Genomic DNA, 22,009 nt, shown 5'->3' with positions numbered 1-22,009 from the left:
ACAGACCCAGAAAATAACACCATCTTATTCCTCTACAAACACTGCCCCAAGTTAAATTAATAGCTATGGCTTATATTTTAAGTTTAATCAAGAGACTTATCTCCAAAAACATATAATCAAAAAAGAACCCACTGTACTCACTAATACAGCCTTTCTCTTAGACAGACTTAAAACAACAATTAACTTATCTGATTCTGTGCTGTGACCTTCGCCCAACAGTTCCTCTAAGATTAGTTGTGAATTTCACTGTTTGTTAATTTTCCCAGATGCACGTCGATGTCCAGTGATGCACAAATTCATACAGCAAAGGCGGTAACTGTACAGGTTCATTTGTTTTCATTCTCTCTCTCTCTCTCTCCTGCACTGTCCTCACCATGTGCTTCCTTTGTCTGCTCTTTTCCCTTGTAAAACTGTTGTTGTTTTGACCTTTTTTTTCCAAAGTTCCAAAACAATGCAACAGCATTTAAAACAGTAATTGCTACCCCTGGAATTCAAAGAAATCACCTCCAGCACCTAAAATACCTCAAAAAAGGAGCAGCTCTTACAACCAGAAATTTTTCCCGTCCTCCATCTTGGATTACCCAGAATCCACCTAGTCATGAAACTCAAAGTCAATTTTTATTAAAAGCCATCCAGATTAGAGTTATCATCTTATGGATGAGAAATTATAAAGAAATTCCTTTAAAATTCATATTAAACTCAAAGACCTTGCTACCATGAGGCCCTGATACAATAAACCATGACAGGACAGCAAGCCATGAGTTGGTCTATTTCTTAGGTCAAAACAATTTTGCATAATGTAACTCTATGTCCTCAACGTGATGAGGTTATGACATTTGTTTTTAATGGAGGCAGAATTAATGGCAACACTGTCCAGGCTCCAAGGATAGCTATTTCCAATGAAAATCAGACAGGGATAGTACAGATAAACTGGTATCAGTGTTTTGTCTTACAGCCTTTAAATCAAAATGTTGTTTACATGAGAAAAATATGGGCACTGGATAACTTTGCGCATAATGTTCAAACAGAACAAGGACGTTGAGCCTTTACAGAAGCACAAAGAGGGTGCCTTTGCTCCAGGAAGGTAAGATTTATGAGTAGAAGATCTTTCAGTAGATAATTATGAGTTGGACACTGTTCAACATGCTTTAATGGGGCCCTGAGAGATCATTTATATGCCTGCAAGAATGTTTTCAATTTTGAAAGAGGCCCAAATTGGACTCAGGAATGGCAAGTCTAATTCAACCACTAGGGCAAATTAGTTTATAAAACGTTTGTTAAATTTGTTTAAAAAAAATAGGATAAGTGCCAAAAAAGACTGGAATGGATGTTTTATACTCTGGCAAGATTTAACCATTGTACTAATTAATGGAGACTGATGGCTTCACATACAGTAGCTGGCCTGATAGCATGTCATTCAGCTGCCCCACCTGCAAGAGATTATACTTTTAAGGAATTATATGCCCATGAGAAAATACTAGGCAAATGATTTTGTTCTAGACTCTTACCGTGTAAGTAAAAATTTCATGAGACTATAGTCTATTTGCTATACATGAAATTGGTCAGAATCTGACCGGGAATAACCGGGACATGGCGCATGTATGCTCACTGTGCTGTTATCAAAGCACAGCCACATGACTAAACCATGAAACAACTTCAGCTGTCCTCCAAAATAATCAGGATTGATTCATACAAGAATGAAGGGTGCATAAAGAGGCATTGTGGGAGACGTGTTATAACCAAAGCAGCCATCTTGTCACATATTAAAAGCCTGGAATCCATTTTAAATCTCATGTTAGAGTCTGCTTGTTTAGTTTGTATGTTCCCAGGCTGAGTGAGATGGTTGACTTTGGAGGTGTACTAACACCTGATAGTGAGCTCTTTCTCAGCATGGAAATGTTCTTCTTTTACAGGAATCTATTGTAATATAACAGTTCCTTCTCAGCTACAAACCAACACTGTCCAGACACTACATGACTGAGGCTAGTGACTAGGCAAAGTGCCTATTTATTCATTATACTGCAATTAACAGTTTGCTAATTGTTAAATGATTGTAACCTATATAATCACGTAACTCTCTGTATCCCATCAGAGTGACTTGTGACCATTAGATCGACTTGTCTCTCCCTGTGAGCTCACGAATAAACAGTCAATAACTCAAGGTTTGTGTGGCACAATTCACTTTTCCTCTGAATTAGACCACCATGAGCGAGTTACCCACTTCAAAATTTATTTAATCCCCAACAGGTATTAAGAGTGCGTAAAAAAGCAAAACACTAATTCTGAACCAGTATCAAACCACCAGTTTGGAAGGTGTTGCACCAGACTCAAAATATTAACTCTGTTTTCTTTCCATGGATGTCCACTGAGTTTCTCCAGTCTTCTCTGTTTTTGCTTCAGGGTGCATATATTAGGAACATCCCAGTAGGAGGAGAAAAACATCATGGTGATGGCCCTTCAGACACTAATTGAAGCAAAAGAGAAAATCCAAATTGAGATTGAGATTGTAAAATCAAACATAATAAGTGTCATGAACGTGACAGTCTGTGAAAGAAAGGCCACTTTGGTGAAATTTGCCAGGGTGGGATAGTTTCATAAATGATGAAATTATAAAATGAGAATTTGCGTAATAACAAATTGACTGAGAATGATTCTCATAGGTAGTGGTTCTGATCTACCAGATTGAAATTTAATTTCTACAGGAGAAACCTTTAAACCAATACCTAGATGTTCAGTTTTATGAAGATTCATTACAAAATTAAAAGTACAAAAACAAATGATAAAAATATGCTTAGGGCTGTTCAAGTTAAAGGCTAATTTATATGATACAGATGTTTAGGTTGAAAAGACAATTTCAATAAATCTAAATTTACATAATGTACAATATTGTGAAATGGCAACTTTACAATTGGCATTTTCAGAAGGTTTAGATCAACTAATTTTTTTTTTTCTGTGTTGGCAGTTATTATTATGCTACAGGCTACAATCAAGTTATTCCATTTTGGAAATGAAGGACTTCCCAGAATCCAAAGCGATAGATCTATGTACCATATAAAAAAGTCAGCCTTAGGAAGACTCGACCAGATTGTTCGTTAATAGATGACAAAGTGTATAAAAAGAGTGACATGCACCCCTTAGGAAACATTAAGGCAGACGTGATGATGGTTGCTGGGGTAAACCTGTTAAAAAAACAACAGATCCTGAAATTCTGCATTAGGAATCTGTAATAAATAGTGTCTGTCTCAACCTACACAACCCGGATAATCAAACAAACAACAGTCTTGTCTGGATGTCTCAATAATTTCTGTAAATTAATAAAATATTCACGGTGGTCCAAACATACTGAAACATTGCAACACTTGTGATATAAACTGAACAATATGTAACTAAGTCAGAAGACTCTTCACCTGATAAAGGGCCAGCTTTCTGAAAGCTTGTAATTTCAAATAAACCTGTTGGACTATAACTAGATGTCATGTGACTTCTGACTTCGTCCATCCCAGTCCAACACCGGCACCTCCACGTCAGTGTGTGACTAATTAAACCAGCATTTAAAAAGTACTAACATTTAACATAAAATCTAAACCATATGAGAATTTGAAATTTTGCCAGAAGCAAGCTCTCAGATCGTATTGTAGGTAGAAAGAAGTCTGAAGTAGTTTTATGAACCCACGCTCATCTTGAATCTGTGAGGTTGTTTACACCAAAAGCCTCTTTTGAAAGACAGAGTAATTATGAATCTTAAGAGCATTTATTTTGCAATAAGGTTTAACAATGAACAATGGCAATCTCCTTTCATGAGCTACAAAGACAAGTTTTAAAGCTCGAATGTAAACCAGTGCAGCATTGTTAAGTACTTGGATTACCTTTTGCAGGTTGATGCAAAGACATTATGTTCAATTTTAAATTCGTTCCTGAGATGTAGACTATGTCTGGATCAACATTTATTTTCCCTAGTTGCCCTTGAGAGGGTCATGGTGAGCTGCCTTCTTGAACTGTTGCAGTAGGGAGACCCACAATACCATTTAAGAGAGGACAAAGAACATTACAGCTCAGGAAAGACCCTTTGGCCCCAACATTGCATTGGCATGTGATACCTTTCTAGTCCAAAGTCCTTTTGCCTATATGCAGTCCGTATCCCTCTATATCCTGCCTATACATTTATCTGTCAAGATGTCTCCTAAACATTGCTATTGTATCCACCTCCACCACCTCCTCTGGCAGTGCAGTCCAGGAACTTACCACCCCGGTGTAAAAAAAATCTTGCCTCTCACAACTCATTTAAACTTACCCCCTTTAACTTGAAACCTATGTCCCCTGAGAATTGACATTTGTATCCTGGGAAAAAGACTCTGACTATCCACTCTAACTATGTCTCTCAGGTTGCCCTTCATCCTTCATTCCTCATGAAGGGCTTATGCTTTTCAGATGCTGCCTGACCAGCTATGCTTTTCTAATGCCACAGTTTTCAACGCTAATACTCAGCATCTGCAGTCCTCACTTTCTCCTTCATCATTCAATCTTCAATTGATAACAAATCAAGTATTTTTTCAATCTTTCAAAAGAAGCATCATCCTGATAAACTGTTTCTATACCCTTTCCTAAGCCTCCACATCTTTCTGGTAATGCAAGGATGAGAACTGTACACAATATTCCAAACATGACCTAGCTAAAATTCTATACAATTGCAACATGACTTATCAATTTTAACCCTCTGAACCCCGACTGATGAAGGCAAGCATGCCATATGCTTTCTCAACTGTCTTATCCACTTATGTTGCCATTTTCTGGAATTCCAGGATTTTGACTCAGCAATAGTGAAGGATCAGCAGGTTTTAGGGAGAGGGTGAATAGGATGGGGCTAGTTTTCTGGGGCAGCGGAGGCTGAGTAGTGACCTTCTAGAGGTTTATAAAATCATGAGAGGCATGGTTAGGGTGAATTGCCAAAGTCTTTTCCCCAGAGTGGGGGAGTCCAATTTTAAGGAGAGAGGGGAATTTTAGAGGGCATATTTTAAGGGGAGAGGGGAAAGATTTAAAAGGGACCAAAGGGTCAACTTTTTCATGCAGAGCATGGTGCTGTATGGAATGAGCTGCTAGAGGAAGTGGTAGAGATTGGTACAATCACAACATTTAAAAAATGTCTGGATGATATATGAATAGGAAGGGTTTAGAAGGATATTAGCCAAATGCTGGCAAATGGGACTAGATTAATTTAGGATATCTGGTTGGCATGGATGAGTTGACCGAAGGGTTTGTTTCCATGCTGTACAATTCTATCACTCAATGATTCTACTTCCAAGTCAGCATTGTGGGTGGCTTGGAGGGAAACTTTCAGGTGATTCCATGTGTGTGTTGGCCATTGCCTTCGAGTTGGTAGTTGCTGTCGATTTGGAAGGGGTTTTTCTGAGGAATTTGTGAATTTCTGCAGTGCATCTCATACATGGTAAACCCTGCTGTTACTGAGCATCAGTACTGGAGTGACTGACTGTTTGTGGATGTGGTGCCAACCAACAGGGTCCTTTGCTCTGGGTTGTGTATTAGACCACATTCCTGACTTGTGCCTTGTGGGTAGTAGATAGCCCTTGAGAAGTCAGGACTTGCTTCAGAATTCCTAGCCTCTGACAAGCTCTTGTAGGCACATTAGCTATATAGCCATTAACTTATGCTTCTGGTTAATGGTTATCTCAATGATGTTGATAGTGGAGGATTTTGTGATGGCAATATCATTTAGTTTCATGGAGAAATGGTCAAGTTGTCTCTTACTGGATTTGACTATTGCCTTGCATTTGTGTGCACAAATGTTCCTTGGTACTTTTCAGCCCAAGCCCTGTATATTGTCCATGTCCTGGTGCATTTGGAGATAATGGCTTCAATATTTGAGGAGTCACAAAGTGGGATGAATGATCACTGATGAACGTCTTCATTTCTGATCTTATGATGGACTGAAGGTCATTGATGAAGTAGCTAAAGATAGTTGGGCCTAGGATCCTTTCATTTGAATGCTGTTGGAAGGACACTTTGCATGTAGGGACTGATCTCTGTCCCATGGATTTATCTAGAGTGCATCACAGATTTTCTTCCTCACTCTCTCAGCCCTCACTCACCTTGTGCCTACTTTAATGCTCACTGCATCCCTGACTTGCCTTTTTGTGCTTCATCCTCACAGTTGCTCATTAAAGTCTCATAATACTTCAATTTTGACTTGTTTAATGAAGACACAAAGCCAGACAGTTTATCTTGATTGTGAGCAGTCTTCAATGAAAGAGGTGGACATGTACTGTACAACACAATCTCACACCTCCAGTAAATGTCTTTAACCACCTGCTGAAGATGAAGTTTTGATGCTTGGATTAGTCTGGGAGCCCTTACTGTATTCCCTAGACAGAGACTGCTGCATAATTCTGACATGCAGTGCTCAGCAGGCAAAGATAGAATGTAATGAAGGCTGTTGACCTGAGTGAGTTTCCGATGCTGAGGAAAATGACATTGAGCAGGATACATATCAGCTTCTGCACAATAGAGTGCAGCAGTTTTGGGCACTACAAGATAGATATGATTTAATAGATGCACAGTTCCAGGAGAATGTAGGTAAATGTGAGGTATTGCATTTTGACAAGGCACATCAAGGCAGAAATTGTTCACTTAATGGTCAGGTCCTGGGGAACAAAGAGATCTTGAGGTGCATGTTCACAGTTCCTTGAAGGTGAAATCACAGATTGACAGGGTAGTGAAGAAAACGTGTGAGAGGGGAAATTAATTAAGAGGGGCAACGTTTTCATGCAAAGGGTGGTGTGTGCATGAAATGAGCTGCCAGAGGAAGTGGCGGAGACTGGTACAATTACAACATTTAAATGGTGTTTGCATGGGTTTAGAGGGATATGGGCCAATGCTGGCAAATGGGACTGGATTAATTTCTGGCAAAGCCAGACTGTCGTGCCTAATTTTCCTGAAAAAAAGTAGTGGTTAGCTGCCTCTTGAACCACTGTATCTTTGGGATGTGGGCATACACAGTGCTGTTGGGAAAAATGTTACAGGATTCTGAATACTGGCTAGGAACAGTGAAATTATTCCAAATTAGGATGGTGCATGAATTAGAGAGGAACTAGTACATGGTAGTTGTCCCATCTATCTGGTGTCTTCATTCTTCTAAGAGGCAGAGGTGGCAGATTCAGAAAGTGGTGAAGAAGTCACCGCAGTGCAGCTTTTCGGGGAGTATACCCTGCTGCCACTAAGACTGATGGCAGAGGGAATGACTTTTGAGTCATCCTTAAACTGAGAGGATTGATTTCCAACTGCCATAACATTCTTCCTTTGTCCTAGTTATGGTTTCGACTAACAAAGAGGTTTCCACAATTCTTTTGTCCATTTTGAACTTTGGCTGAGTAGCGCTGCTGGAACCCAAGCAGAGCTTCAATGAGTAGGTTATTCCTTTGTAATAGTTGCTTCCTAGAATACTTTCCTATTGTTGCCATTTGAGAAAAGGCCATCAGTAATCCGCTAAGTTAGATTTGTCCTGCCTTTTGCACACAGATCATACCTGGACAATTTTTTGAGTGCCATAATACCAATGCTGTATTAGCTACAGGTAAAACTATTTTTGGAGCACAAGTCTTTAATACCATTGTCAAAATGCTGTTGCAAGTCCATAGCCTTTGCAGAATCCAGTATCTTCAGCCATTTCTAGATATCACATTGAGTGAATTGAATCAGTTGAATATGTGATTCTGGGGATGTCAGGAAGAGATCAAGATGGATCAGCCACTTGGCATTCCTGGTTGAAGATGGACTTCAGACTTAACATTTGCACAGATGAGCAAGACTTTTTCATCATTCAAGATGGGGAGCTTTGCGGAATATGCACTTCTTTTTAGTTGTTTAATTGTTCACCACCACCATTCAAGACTGGATATGGATGTTGCAAGACCTCAAATCTTAGGTTTGAATTCTTGATTGTGAATTCACTTACCACTGTATATTGCATGTTGCTTCTGATGTTTAAAAAGTAGGTAGTCCTATAGTTTAGCTTTATGACGTTAATGTTTAATTTTTAGATATTCCTGTTACAACTTCCGGATATGCTATCCTGCACTATTTATTGAACCCCCCCCAGGATTGATTTCATGGCATGGTGTCAATGGTAGAATGGGATAAATCAGGTCATGTCTTTATAGATTGTGATTGAATACACCTCTACTGTTGCTGATTATCCACAGCACTTCATGGATGGTCAGCACTGAGTTGCCCGATCTGTTCAAAGTTTGTCCCATTTAGCATGTTGGCAATGTCACAAAACACAATGGAGTGTATGTTCAATGTAAAGTTACATTTTTGTTTCATGTGTGGTAATCAGTACTACCAATATTACCACTATCACACATTACACCAGGTGGATTAGTGAGAATGAGGTCACATCAAGTAATGGCATCATAGGCTCCCTACAGTGCAGAAGCAGGCATTCAGCCCACTGAGTCCACACTGACCCTCTGAGGAGCATCCCAACCGGACTCATTCTCTTGCCTTATCCCTGTAACACTGCATTTCCCATGGCTAATCCACCTAACTTACACATTTCTGGACACAATGGGCAATTGAGCATGGCCAATCCATCTAACCTGCACATTTTTGGATTGTGGGAGGAAACTAGAGCACCACACAGATGCAGGGGAATGTGCAAACTTCACATGGGCTGTAGTCTGAGGCTGGAATTGAACCCAGGTTCGTGGCAGTGTGAGGCAGCAGTGAGAACAACTGAACCACCATGCCATACCAAATAGATTTGTCCGACTTGGTGGTTCCCTCTCCTCCACTACAGAATTCCTCATCTGATTTCCAAATGGTCGACACCTCATTCTGAGACTATCCCTTTGTTCTAGGATCCAATAGACAGCGAACACATCCTACTGCATCTCTCCTGTCGAACCTGTAAGAATATTTCAATTCAATCACTTCTCATTGTTATAAACACGAGAGAATACATAGCCTCACTCCTCAAACTCTCCTCATTGGACAATACTGTCACTCCAGAAATAGTGAGGTAAACCTCCATTGCACTCCTTTCTGAAAAGTATATCAGTTCATAGGCAAAATGAATACAATGCCCAGGGTGCATCTTACCATATCTTTAAGTCATTGCAGAAAGTCATTTAACTTCACCTTTTAAAATCAGCTTTTTTATCCAGTTTTGGATCAAGGCTGTAGTGAGGGCAGGAGGTGAGAAGTCCTTGTGGAGCCCAAGCAGAGCAATTGTGAACTGTTATTGCCTTATAAGGAATATTTGTTTCATCCATCCTGTCGTGGGGTGTGTACTTTACGGGCTAGGTCAGCATTTATTGCCCATCCCTGAAATTATGAGTCAACAACATTATTGGCAAGTCTGGAGTCACATATAAGCCAGACCAGTAAGGATGGTAGATTTCCGTCATTAAAAAGAACAGTAATGAATCAGATGAGTTTTTATGACAATCAACAGTGTTTACATGGTTACCGTTAAACTTGCTTAGCATTATTGGTTGTAACTTTGAACATTTGCTGAAGAATGTGCAGATTTTTCCTTTTTGTTTGATAAAGACAAGATACACGTGGGCAATTTTCCGCATTGTCTGGAATGTTGACTCTCCCGCTCCTCGGATGCTGGATAACCTGCTGTGCTTTTCCAGCGCCACACTTTTCAACTCAATTTTCCACATTGTCAATTGTTGTCAGTGTAATAACCATACTGGGAAAGCTTCTGCTAGAAACACAGTTAGTTTTGAAAAAGTAATCTTCAGTAAAATATTTGGAATGTTCTCAGAGCCCAAAGCCTTTGTAACATCCAAATAGAAATAGTTGAAGGTACAGTCACTGAATGAATCAAATGGGAAAAAGGAACATTCATCCCTACCTCTTTCCAATATATAGTGGCTAAATCACTGGAAATAAAAATAATAAAGTACTAGTAATGAATGTAAACCAGAAATAAGTCTATGTATGGAAGAAAATACAACTAAAATTCACTGAAACACAAAAATAATAGGTGAAATGAAGAAAAGTACCTGTTCTTTTAAGGATGCAGAGAGGCAACGTCATAGATTCATCTCCATTTCACCCAACTTTAATGAACAAGGCTCAATTATGAGTAGAGTCTTCATCCAAGTTGACAAAATGGACAATGTGTAGTCTGAACTATACAGTTTAATAAATTTTAAAATCACACAACGCAAGGTTATAGTCAAACAGGTTTAATTGGAAGCACACTAGCTTTCAGAGCGCCGCTCCTTCATCAGATGATAGTGGAGGACACAATTCTAAGGCACAGAATTTATAGCAAAAATTTACAGTGTGATGTAACTGAAATTATACATTGAAAAAGTATCTTGATGGCCTGTTGAGTCTTTCACCTGTTCGAACACCATGATAGTTTCACTTCTTTCATGTGTAAATCACAAAACCTTTTTTAAAAGTTGCATTCTCAGGTTAGCTGTAACAATGGGAGACCTTCCCCACTCCTCCACTGCCTGCCTTTAAACAACGGCCAAACCTCAAACAAATCATTGTTCGTAGCAAGCTGCCCGGCTCTCAGGACAACTCCATACAACCCTGTCACGGTAGGCGCTGCAAGACGTGTCAGAGTGTGGACATAGATACCACCATTACACGTGGGGACACCTCCCACCTTGTACGTGGCAGGTACTCATATGACTCAGCCAACGTTGTCTATCTTATATGTTGCAGGCAAGGATGCCCTAAGGCATGGTACATTGGGGAAACTGAGCAAAGGCTACGACAATGGATGAATGGGCACCGCACAACAATCAACAGACAGGAGTGTTCCCTCCCAGTTGGGAACACTTCAGTGGTCCAGGACCTTCAACCTTAGACCTTCGGGTGACCATCCTCCAAGGCGGACTTCGGGACAGGCAGCAGCGAAAAATGACCGAGCAGAGGCTGATAGCTAAGTTCGGTACCCATAGGGAGGGCCTCAACCAGGACCTTGGGTTCATGTCACATTACAGGTGACCACCATTGCACTATACACACACACATTGTCTCTCACACACACACAGGCACTCCTATAGACACATATACACAGTGACACATATACACAGACACGCACACAGACACTTACACACAGCCTTACAGACACACACGCTCCCACACTCACACAGGCATCCTCTCAGAGACTTAGACCACTCTACACTCATGCACACACATATACACTCTCTCACAGACACTCACAACCCCCCACCCCAGACACGCACACACAGGCAGACAAGACCCACATGCACACATATATTTTGTGTGGTGAATTTGTACTTGCAGGGTTACATTGTACTTTGCTCAAAAACTGCATGAATTCATGTAAAACTCTGAGCTCAAAAACTGCATGAATTCATGCAAAATTCTGTTTTCTCACTTTTTAGATTAAAATCAATCTAAACATCATGGCATAGACAGAGAACACGGGGGCTAACACCTTCAACATATTGTCTGGCTAATGTCATTGTTACAGCTAACCTGAGAATGCAACTTTTAAAAAAAGATTTTGTGATTTACACATGAAAGAAGTGAAACTATCATGGTATTCGAACAGATGAAAGACTCAACAGACAATCAAGGTATTTTTCAATATATAATATCACTTACATCACACTGTAAATTTTTGCTATAAATTCTGTGCCTTAGAATTGTGTCCTCCACTATCACCCGAAGAAGGTGCGGCGCTCTGAAAGCTAGTATGCTTCCAATTAAACCTATTGGACTATAACCTGCTGTTGTGTAATTTTTAACTTTGTACACCCCAGTCCAACACCGACATCTCCAAATCAGGTCAATAAATGTTGGCATGCATGTTGAAGAGATGCTCTACCAGTCAGTATATCTGCCAATAATGTCTATTATTCTGAACCCATTTTCTAACAGTTTTAATATAAAAAGAAATAGATAACAATGGATGAATGATCAAGAACGGAGCATATTTCCATGTTATAGCTATTGGATACAGTGGCAACTTCAAGCATTCATAGTGATCAGCGGCCGAGGGATGCGTATATATTGGTAGCCCCCCCTGTAGTTTTACCTTCTGTAGACATTCTGCTGCTGTAATTATTTATGACTTGCACTCTTTCCTGGCTCGAGTTCAGTTCAGTAGATAATCTTTTCATCTTTCGACTTCAGCTGTTTCTGTCAGGCACCACTTCTGGCAAGACTAAAAGCGCACAAGACTTATGGCATTAATTCTGTCAACTGCATGCTGCACCATTAAAGATTTTAAAATTTGATCATTGGTTTTGACATCTGTTATGTTACAAATGAATTTCCTCTACTCCAAAACAGTATAACGGAATACTTTTATTGGAAACATGTACATGAGGTCTCACAATTCCATCTCTATTGTTGTTAATTCATTGTATAATAATCATCACAGAGATAGAAAGACAGTATTAGCTAATGAGTTGCATCCAAGAGTGTCCATTTCTGCTCCACAACGAATGTTTCAAAATTTCTGATAGATGCCGATTGCAAAAATGCCATGGGATAAATATTTACCAGAAATAATAATTGAAATGTGATTTTGATCCATTGTTCATGAAATTAATATTTCTCAAATCACTTTGATGCATTATAAAATGTTCAAGATGAAATCACTCAGTGGGAACAAATTACTGCAATGATCAGCATTCAGCATCACCACTATTATACCTTGGCCATTTAAATTGAAGTTGCTTAATCTCCAGGAGAAGGCTGCCTCGAGCACCACAGTAATGTGTGAATTAAATCAGGTTTATTGGATCGAGCATCCATTACAATGCTTCCGATATGAATAACAAAATAGTTATTCGCCTTTTTCTCAGCTTTCAAATGTGGCAATGATTTAACAATATTCTGATCACTTTAAAAATCCATAATGAAAAGCAAATCTTTAAATCTTGGGAGTGCAAACAGAGATGCTTTAATCTACACCAGACACAGAGTATTCAGCAGTTCGATCAGAAAAGAAAGTTCAAGGAGCTTTAATTTATACTTCACTATTAAAAGGACGATGATCTTTTGAACAATTGACACTTATCTGTTGGATAGAATGATGGCTGCTTGATGCAGTGATTCTGGTACCTTTAAATCTCCCAAAAAATGTATAATTCCTCCCTTGATGTAGACTTGAGAAATATAACAGTAAATTGAATTACATCGCATGTGATACTGGTATTGTAACTTATTAGAAATGGTATTGATGCTGAGCAAAACATTAATCTATTCCACTCATTAGTTTCTTGCCCCATGTAACATCCTGGAGTCATAAACTAGTGTGCATTTATCTCAAATAAGGTATCTTATCTGTTGCAGTTTAATATAATAAACTGGGTGAAGCTATCATAGCATTGATATCCCACCCAAAATGATTTAGAATATTTTATTAAAGTATTTTGGACTTCTAGAATGCTAAATTACTTTATTCTATAGTGTAGTGTAACTGGATTTTCAAGTTTTAAATATCCTTATGAATTCCCAAACTAAAACTAATCAATTTGTTTGAGCTTTTCGGGTTTGGTTTGGTTGCACTCTATCTACGAGACCAAATTACTTTGAAGCAACTCAATTCAAATTTATGGATAGAACACACTCAGTCTGATTCATCTTGTTCCTTATGTAAAAAAAAACTGCACTCCCTTTCATATGCTGTCACTTTGTTTCAGAACATACTGAACTTTTAAGATGAGGCAATTCTTCAACTTCCGTAACAATTATTGGGCCAGCTATTTTATGACACTCTTTAAAAGATATATACATCAGACACTTTTAGAACTATTGACAAAACCTTCCATTTTTATATCAAACAAAATTTAAGGTTATTCCCTTATCCATAACATCTTCATTTGTACTAAGATAACTTTAGATGCTCTTCTGCAAAATGTCATGACGCCTATCTTTACCTGTCTCTTGTCATATTTTTTAAATTTATAATCACGTTTAACAAAAATGAAACATTTGACTATTAATTTCTTATTTATGACTGCTGCTTTTTAAGACATACATAATAGACTTTTAAACCAATGCTTGTGTGGTTAAGTCTCTACTTACACTACATTTCACTTTTACTACTGAGCTTCTGATTTCAAAATATTTGTAACTGTTGGTGGACTGAAATCTTTGCATGCTTATCCATTACCTCTGAGTATTTTCCAATCTTTGGATCACTATTTGCCTTAATTGATTATAATACTATTACATGATATGAGGCTAACTTCATTTATGTGATTTGGAGGTGCTGGCATTGGACTGGGGTGTACAAAGTTAAGCATCACACAGCACCAGGTTATAGTCCAACAAGTTTATTTGGAAGCACTAGCTTTCAAAGCACTGCTCCTTCATCAAGTGGTTGTGGAGTATAAGCTTATACTCCACAACCATCTATTGAAGGAGCAGTGCTCAGAAAGCTAGTGCTTCCAAATAAACCTGTTGGACTGTAACATGGTGTTGTGTGATTTTTAACTTAATTTATGTGGTTTGACTTAGAGTGACATTCCTTTCAGCCCAATTCCCAAATATTGTCAATGCTCCAATCCTGTTTGATCCCCTTCTTCTATAGTCTTGAAGGAAAAGGAAAATACTGGTTAAACCTTGATCTGAAATGATTTATTATCACAGTATAGAATGAAAATTAAAAGAGTATTTCTAATTATTTAGATATCCTAATTTTCATTGAGTTTTTGACAGATAATTTTTGATATCTTGATATGATGCCTCAGACATTTTAATTATAAACTTAGATTTATATTTGAAATGACAATGTAACAGATACCTTTTTCCCTTTTCTTAAATCATTAACTTTGACTGTTGAAAGGGAATTGTGAGAGCATGAGGTACAAATCGCTAGGGATGAATTGGGGAACCTTACTAAAGGGGTTAGTAATGAATTGGTAATGGTTCATATTTAAATAATATGCATGTGAAATACATTGATTGTTTATTGCTGTCTGGTACAAAAAGTGAAAAAAAAAGGCTGCACAACCATGGCTTGCAAAATAAATTCTTGGTTATGGGGTACACAGATGAGATAGAAATGGGGATAGAATACGAGGAAGAGGGAGGATGCAATAATGATCAAGAATTCAATCATAGCTGTAAGGAGGGATGATACCTTGAAAGAATCATTAAATGTGGCCTTATGGGCAGAAGTAAAAACACAAAAGGGGCAAACACACCGATGGGTGTGAACTGTAGGATGACAAACAGTCATGGAGAGATAAAGGGTCAAATATGTAAACAAATTTCAGAGGTGTCAGAATAATAAATCAATGATAGTAGGGATTTTGTAGTTATCCCAGTATTAACTGGGATATCTTCAGTGTGCAAGGTGGGAAGAAGTAAAATTCCTAAACTGCATTCAGGAGAACTTTTTAACCAATATGTAGAAAGTTCAACAAGGAAGGGGGAAGTATGGACCTATTACTCAGGAATAAGCATGGACAGGTGGAAAGTAGGGGAGCATTTTGGAGATAGTGACCATAACTCAGTTAGATTTAGATTAATTCTGGAAAAGGATAAGGATCAACCATGGATAAAAGTTATAAACTGGAAAAAGGCCAATTTTTCAAAGGCATAAAGTGCCTAAGTGTCCTAAGTGGACTGGGAACATCTACTGGTAGAAAAAAAAGTGTTAGAGTACTGGGAGACATTCAAGAAGGAAATAGTGAAATTGTGGTGCAAATATATTGCCTTAAAGACAAAGGGTGCATCCAAGACCAGATGAACCTGGATATCAAAGGAAATAAATGTTACTACAAAAATAAAAGGGAAGACTATAGCAGATATCAAGGATGCAACACAGTGAAGTACCTGGAGGAGTTAAGAAGGCAATTAGGTAAACAAACAGTGCATGCATAAGAAGTAGAAGTTACAATAAAGAAAATGTTGAGTTTTTTTTTAATTTATAAAGAGAAAGAAAATAATGAGGGGAAGAACATGGCCCATTAGGGACGATAGTGGTATTCTGTTTGTGGACTCAAAAGACATGAGTGCAGTCCTTAATGAATACTTTAAGTTGGTCTCAGAATGGAAAAGGACAACATATGTAGAGACACTATAGTAGAGGTCAATCAGACTAACATTGGTGATAAGGAAGTTATGAGAGACAAATCTGGGGGACAGATTATTTCTACACTTGCCAGACCATAGACCATCTGAAATTTTAACTTTCCAGACAGTTTCTGCTGAGTCCAGTCTAGCAGGTCTTCTGTGCTCCTGAAATGAACTCCCATCTATGTTGCTGCAAAGACCATTTTTCTGTCAGAAGGCCTGGGCCTGTGCTTATCCATTGGCTGTATCATGTAAGTTACAGAGAAGTGTTTGCCATTGTGTTTTCTGGAAAAAATTGTAATTGTAGAAGTATTTATGGTTTATTTTAGTGTTGATATTATGGAAGAATAAATATTAGGAGTTATTTACTTCCTATATATACAGGAAAAGGAACAGATAGTGCAGTGCTAGATGTATGCCCAATTAATTCTCAGGGGGACTCGAGGTAGTGTCAGAGGAAACAAGTATATGCTAACAGACTAATTAAGACAAAGCAAAATAGTGATATAATCATTGATGTTAGCTCAAAGGTAAGGCACCACATTCCAATGAACATTAGATTAATCTTGCTAAAATCTTTTGAACTGAACAGGGCCTCTTTACAAATTTGTGGCTCACCAGAAAATATTTTGCTTTCTTTCCATCAGGACAGATTTAGGAGGTGAAGGCTATTAGTACCAAGGTTGGAAGAATACTCCATATCTCACAACAAGAAATTGAATGCTCTAGTCATTTAAAGATATGATGAATAATGTGCTTTGTTAGGATTAGCATAAAAACATCAGGTTTATTTCATAAAAAAGATTGGTTTGTCAAAGAGTTATTAGCTCTGTTTTCTGAATAAACAATTTAAAGTAGAGTTTAGCCAATAATTGTTTTGTCTGGAAGGCCAAAAAGATAAGGTGTGGAATATTCAGTCTGGCACGTGTGGACAGGTTACACGCTTGACTCTGAGATCTTTGGAGCTGCAATTACTCAATAAATATTGAGACAAACTCCCTCAAAACATTTTACATCCAGAATGGTGCAATCCATGTTCCAGGACCCACACTGGATGCACAGCATTTTCTTTTCCCCTACAAACTGGAGGGAGAAGCTGGGAAGCTTCTTTTACTTTACAGGCTGTAAACCAACTCCAAAACACTATTCAAAAAGAAACTATCTATTTAATAGTCATAAAACCCAAGCAAGTAGGCTGCCTCCCAGAGCCAGGGACCCAGGTTCGATTCCGGCCTCAGGCGACTATGTGGAGTTTGCAACATTCTCCCTGTGTCTACATAGGTTTCCTTCGGGTGCTCCAGTTTCCTCCAACAGTCCAGAGATGTGCAGGCTTGGTGAATTAGCCATGCTAAATGGTTCAAGCTGTTCAGGGATGTGTAGGCTAGCATTAGTCAGGAGTAAATTAAAATAATAGGGTAGGGGCATAGGTCTGAGTGGGTTACTCTTCAGAGGGTCGGTGTGAGCTTGTTGGGCCAAATGGTTTGTTTTTACACTGTAGAGATTCTATGATTCTATGGATAAAATGACTTTTCAGTTACTCTTTAATAAGAAAATGCCGAACATCCATAGAACTTGAAATAAACACATTCTTTCCTTGGTCCATTAAAAGTCAAATTTTAAAAGATACAAACACCTTCATAATAGACCTTTGTGAATACTTTCTGTCTGTCTTCACAATGGAAAAGGACAATGCAGATATACACATATTTTTACATCAAGGTGTTCTAGCTGCGACGTAAAGCAGACTGATAGCTCTTAAATCAGTGATCATTTTGTCTATTGACTGACAACAGCAATTAGCACTCATCCTACACTTCAAGGCTTAAAAGCCTTTAATTGAATTAAGCCTGTGCTACAACAGTGTTATGACCAAACTGAATTCCAGGTCATTTGTGGTGTATTGTTAGTCTCTCCCTATCTCTGGGTGAGAATGTTAGAGTGCAACAGATGCATCGTAACATCTCTAAATCAGTTGTTTTAAACAAAATTAATTCAGAAATAGTTCAGGTAAAATCAGATGTGTGGTATCTGATTTAGAGGACAGGTGGGAAAATTGGTTCCACTTGACAAAGATAGGATAGACTAACTGATCCTCCAAATTTCTAAACAGGCAATTAGCACAAGGTTGTCTGACTTCAATTACAGTTCACTTGCCTATCATGATAATTGGCTTGCTGTGTTGAACAGCTTGTAATTATCTACAATAGGCCACTAGTGCCAGAATATTTGTGTTGCTGTTATATATTCAGGCAAATCTGTTGTCTTTGTTTTGTTCACCTTAACAAACAAATCTCCCTGAGGGTGGCTTTGTTTAAGTTTTCTACCTCAGACCTTTTAATACATAGGCAACTACAATATTTTCATTTAATGACCAGTGTCAGAGACATTACTACAGACCTGTAGAATATTGTTTTTGAATCCAGACCTTCTGGCCCCTAGGTAGGGACACTACCACTACACCACAAAAGCCAATTCCTTATGTGCTCCATGCTGGTGATGTTAGCTCTCAGAACATGATCAATGCTCCTTTTATGATTATTCACCAGTTGCAAATATTATTTTGCTTGATCTTAAGCACTGAAAGGGATGGTTCTTGTGATGTAGTGGTAGTGATCTTACCTCTGAGCCAGGAGGTTTGTGCTAAAATCCAACTAGCTCCAGAGGTGTGCAATAACATCTCTGAACCAGTTGATTAGAAAAGATATAAACATTGAAATAGAGGGTACTACTGAATGGGATTCACACGTTGGCCAGATAAACTAGACTATCTTCCCTGGATTAACCTGAATAGATTTTTTTTTCACAATAATTTAGCAAATTGTATTTTCCCTGCTGTTGGTTCACACATTTCTGGATTTATTAAATTTCTGATAGGTTTATGAAGACTTGCCAACTTTGGCGAGATGATTTGCCAGAGATTCCTTCGCATAATTTCTCATTCACCTTTTCCATTCATTGAAATGCCCTTTTATTCTCAATTCCAATACTTCCTTAATAACTGGTAAAATGTTCAAAGGATCTTTGTTGAAAGTACCTTTTACTTTCTATTCTTCTGCCTTTTTCTGCAGATTGCTTGCGTCTGGGAAATTAACTTTAAATAACCTGGAGATGCCAAGACAATCAGAAGGGTTGACTACTCTAAAGTGGGCTGAAATTGATTGTGTTTATAACACAACAGTCATAATCAGTGGAACAGGTTGTATTCTCTGAGCTGTGTTCCTTCTGCACTAAACCTGACTGCTGTGCAATGTTATGTAGTAGGTAACATGATATGGCTACTCTGGAGAATTTGGCTGATGCATACTGAAATTGCCCACCAAACATGTCCATATACTTGAAGCAGATTCATCACAGACTGATGGCTTGCTTAAGGACGCTCCCATTTGTCACATGGATTTCACTGTATTGATCCTGACCACTTTGTTTAGCTTCCTCGTGAGTGTCATCACATACATCTCAGGTGAATGCGTGTTGTCTCAGAGCACCCAGCTGCTATTCTGCTTTGAAATACAAAGCCACCTGGCAAGGTACAGAACAAACACATCATGCCAGCTGTCTGACAGCTTTAGGCACACCTACGCTTGTCTATACCATCTGCACACTGATTAAGCTGGTGTTCTTGTCGTTGATGAGCATTTCTGAGGGGAAAGTAGAAGGGGGGATCCTGATCTGTTTACTACATGTGGTTACAGCTGTCCTAGTTGGAGACAGAAAACTGAAAGCTCCTTCACTCTGAATGGTATCAACACAGGAAAAGTGCACATAATTGGTGCCCTGGCAAAGAACAAATAAGACATGCTCATTATGAATATATGTGCTGCTGTCCTCATAATCTTCCAGATGCCCCCGGTGTGGATGTGGATGAACGAGTGGCAAGGACATTATAGCCAGCTATGGTTTTCACAGCCACTGGTAATGCAACACCACCAGATTATTTGATGATAGGTCTGTTCCACAGGCTGCAAATGTTTGCTGCCATCTTATATCAGGCCTGGCGTCTCCTGAACCACTGTTGTTCTGACTTGTTGTTTGTCTATCCCTGTGCCTAGTGCAAATTACACCTGTTTGCTCATTCCTTCTCCCTTGTGGAGCTACATATCTCTGAGCTCTCACTCTCCAACTGGCATTCCTGTCGCTACTGGTGTTGGTCATCCTGATTCTGACTGGATCAGGCAGCCAGAGAGCAGAATTACAGGAAATGCATGATCACGCTGAAATAATTCAATGAAGCCCAAATCCTGTCACCAAATCACCCTTTATTTCCATGTGCATAGTATATGACACTGACCCAGCTAGCTCAGAGTCAACTCCCAGAATGAGCAGAACCCCTGACACTCCTGTATATATCTGTCAGCCTGGACACCCTAATTAGATCAGGTTAAGAGCACCAATCAGCAAACCCATATTCTATGATGTCCACCGAACTGACCACATTTTAATCACTATATACACGAAACTGGACACAGGAGATTTATGCTAACACCATTGGGAAGGGAAAATATGAACTATCAGAAAATTTGGAATTAGCTGGAATGGGTTTTTCTCACAAAGAGAAGGCTGTGTGGAGATTTAATTGTGGTATACCAAATTATGAGAGGTATAGATAAAAGTGGAGAGGAAGGTCCTGATTTGGTAAAGTTGTTACTGATCAAGGAGCGTCAATTTTAAAGTAATTGATGGAAAACAATAGTGGGGAGATGTGGAGATATTTTGTATATCATCCAGAAGGTGATAGACCTACAACCAAATACTGCATATTTGGAGGACTGCACTAGAGCCGGAAGCCCTGATTACTTTCGGGCCACAGTGTGATTCAAAGCTGAGTGAGAAGTTCTTGGTGTCCTGCTTGATGTTTCTCCGACAATAATGCAATTAAAAGTAGATGAAATTATCATTTATTTTTGCATTCTGGTGTCATCAAAGGGGCTGCAATGTTTGCACACAGACCAATAACTGCACGTTTGCCAAACGTTCCTTCTGAGAGATGTGATGCAGGATAGAAATGCAACACTTTCTTTTTTTCAGGTCAATAATCAAACGGTTAATTCCAATCACAAAATGTTCTTTTATTTGCAATGATTAACAAGTTTTACTATTTTTAAGTAATGTTTTTATTTGTTAAGAGAATTGTTGTAAAACAATTAATCTATTCAGACTCATCCAGGGAAGATAGTCTAGTTTATCTGCCCCAGCAGAGCTGAAATATTTCTTAACTCCTTCTCCTGCATTACCCTCAAAATCTTTAATTTTCTGACTGGTGAAGAATCTATCTATCACTGTCTTTAATACATTCAATGACTTGGTCTCCATTACCTTCTTTGGTAATGAGTTTCTTAGATTCACCAGCCTGTGGCTGAAGAAATTCCTCCTCATCTCAGTTCTAAAAGATCGTCCCTTCGCTCTGAGGCTACCTCCTCAGGTCCTAATCTCTCCTACTGTTGAAAATACCTTCTCCATATCCACTATTTCTAAACCTCTCAGTATTCTGTAAATTTCACTGAAATCCCCTCCTTAATCCTTCTAAACTCCATCGAGTACAGACCCAGCTCCTCAATCACTCCTCAGATGGCAAGCCGTTCATCCCCAGTATCATTATTGTAAACTGCCTCTGGAACACCTCCAAGGGCAGCGCATTCTTCCTTACATATGGGGTGCAAGAATGCTCACAATATTCCAAATGCAGACTGACCAGAGCCTTATACAGTCTCCGCAGCACATTTCTGCTCTTGTATTCTAGCCCTCTCGAAATAATTATTAATATTGCATTTGCCTTCCTGCCAACTGAACCTAAATAAAAAGAATTCTGAAGTAGGATTCTTAAGTCCCTTTGTGCTTCAGATTTCCAAAGCCTTTCTCCATTTAGAAAATAGTCTATGCCTCTATTCTTCCTGCCAAGGTGCATAACTTCACAGCTTCCTATGTTGTAACCCACTTGTCACTACCTTGCACATATTCT

The sequence above is a fragment of the Chiloscyllium plagiosum genome, chromosome 6 (assembly GCF_004010195.1).
Source record: "Chiloscyllium plagiosum isolate BGI_BamShark_2017 chromosome 6, ASM401019v2, whole genome shotgun sequence".
NCBI lineage: Eukaryota > Metazoa > Chordata > Chondrichthyes > Orectolobiformes > Hemiscylliidae > Chiloscyllium > Chiloscyllium plagiosum.
This window is presented reverse-complemented; position numbering follows the sequence as displayed.